At 42.9% G+C, this 2,459-nt stretch overlaps 1 non-coding gene across 1 annotated transcript; it reads left to right on the plus strand.

Moving 5' to 3' along the window:
- Positions 1–715: 715 nt before the first annotated feature.
- On the plus strand, positions 716–787 carry TRNAC-ACA (transfer RNA cysteine (anticodon ACA)). Its single transcript has one exon. It is a non-coding gene; the product is annotated as a tRNA-Cys (tRNA).
- The last annotated feature ends 1,672 nt before the right edge of the window (positions 788–2,459 follow it).

A 2,459-nucleotide genomic window follows, 5' to 3' on the forward strand; every position in this document is an offset into this window, starting at 1 on the left:
ATGGAGATGGGCATGTGGGCAGTAACAATTCTATATGTATTTTCTTACTTTTAGCTGTCAATGAGATTTTCTTATCTCAGTCATTAGAAATTAAAAATTTAAAACTTTTTGATCTGCATTGCTGCAGCTGCTGCTAAGTTGCTTTGGTCTTGTTCAACTCTGTGCATTAGCTTTTCCTTAAAACCAGCCTCCTGTGACTCAGTGGCAGTAATTTTCTTGGCCACATTTAAATTTCTCTGATTTCTATTCCAACCCATTCCTCATGCTCCTTGTTGTAAGGGAATCATGCTTTTTTGCCATACATTTCATTTATTTGTACTATGCTATGCATTTGTCCATGATCTGGGTGAGTATCTTAGTGCAGAGATTACTAAACTATTTGGGAATTCATGTACCATTATGGGACTGCTTTTATAATTTTAGTTTATTTTAAAATGTGTTTAAAGCTACTGCCATCTCATTAAACTTTTCTAAATATTTTTGGCTAGCTTCATTTTTGGTTCTCACGGACAATCGATTAGTATCACACAAGTGCATGCGTGCATGCTGAGTCATATCTGAGTCTTTGTGACCCCATGGACTGTAGCCTGTCTGGCTCTTCTGTCCATGGGATTCTCCAGGCAAGAGTACAGTAGGTTGCCATTTCCTCCTCCAAGGGATCTTCCCAGCCCAGAGATCAAACCTGGGGTATCTTGCATTGGCAGGCAGTTGGACTTCCCCGGTGGCTCAGATGGTAAAGCGTCTGTCTACAATGCAGGAGACCTGGGTTCGATCCCTAGGTGGGGAAGATTCCCTGGAGAAGGAAATGGCAACCCACTCCAGTACTCTTGCCTAGAAAATCCCATGGATGGAGGAGCCTGGTGCAGGCTACTGCCCATGAGGTCGCAAAGAGTCAGACACGACTGAGCAACTTCACTTTCACTTTTTCACTTTCTTTACCACATGAAGTTGTGCTCCTATATATGAAAAGAGTAGTTTTGAGGGTTCATCTTACTCCTTGATGCCTTAGTGAAATACTTTATTCTTTATAAATATACAGGTTGGGCACCTACTACATAGCACATGGAACTCTGCTCAATTGTTACATGGCTGACTGAGTGGGAGGGAGGTTTGGAGGAGAATGGATGCATACATATGCATGGCTGAGTCCTTTTATTTTTCACCTGAAACTATTACAGCATTTTTTTTTTTTTTCCTAAAGGTTTATTTATTTTGGCTTCCTGGCTGTGAACCTGCTTTCTCTAGTTGCAGTGAATGGGGGCTACTCTTTGTTGTGGTGCTTGGGCTTCTCACTACAGTGACTCCTCTTATTTCAGCGCACAGGCTTTGGAGTGCTGGCTCAGTAGTTATGGCGCATGAGCTTAGTTGCTCCGAGGCATGTGGGATATTCCCAGAGCAGGAATGGAACCGTGTCCCCTGCATTGGCAGGGGGATTCTTAACCACCAGACCATCAAGGAACCATTGTACATTGTTTACTACATTGTACATTTACTCCAAAATTATAAGTTGGCTGTTCAGTTCAGTTCAGTCGCTCAGTCATGTCCGACTCTTTGAGACCCCATGAACCCTAGCATGCCAAGCCTCCCTGTCCATCGTCACCTCCCGGAGTTCACTCAAACCCATGTCCATTGAGTTGGTGATGCCATCCAACCATCTCATCCTCTGTTGTCCCCTTCTCCTCCTGGCCTCAATCTTTCCCAGTACCAGGGTCTTTTCAAATGAGTCAACTCTTTGGATCAGGTGGCCAGAGTATTGGAGTTTCAGCTTCAACATCAGTCCTTCCAGTGAACACCCAGGACTGATCTCCCTTAGGATGGACTGGTACTACAGTACAAAATAAAAAGCTTCTTTTTTAAAAAATATAAATACTAAATGAATATAGGCTTAAATTCTGAATTTTCTAATGGAAGAAGATGGCATTGGTTAAAATAATGAATCTATATTTATTACTTCACCTATCCATTCATGAACTGGAAATAAAACTCCAGTAGTTTAAGATCTAAGATTAGATTTAGTGTTTCTAAAGTGACTGGCTCACATTTCATTCACACTCACAAAATTTTAAGTGTATTTCTTTCCTCCTGGCAAATCTAAACATATCTTTTGATTGAAAAAACTCAAGAAGAAGAGTGCGAGGCACTGCTCACACTGCCAGAGAGCTTCGTCCTTTTCCCCTAGAAATGGAACTGAAGCCAAGGATCTAGAAACTCAGCCCCAGAGATATTTCTGCCTCTTTGGCTGAGAGACCCAGCTGCTCCATGTCATTAGATCTTCCGTCTCAGAACCTGCCCAGCTTGCATTTCTGACCCCTTCACTCAGGTGCAGGGCAGCAGCAGGAGGAAAGCAGGGGTCAGGTACTCACCTCTCAGGATTCTTGGTCTCCCCTTTCCTTGTCTACAGCTTCTCTTTCAATGAAGGGCAGGAGTTCTTGAACTCTCAGTCCTAGAGCCCTTCCTAG

This window comes from Bos taurus, chromosome 29 (genome assembly GCF_002263795.3).
Source record: "Bos taurus isolate L1 Dominette 01449 registration number 42190680 breed Hereford chromosome 29, ARS-UCD2.0, whole genome shotgun sequence".
Lineage (NCBI taxonomy): Eukaryota > Metazoa > Chordata > Mammalia > Artiodactyla > Bovidae > Bos > Bos taurus.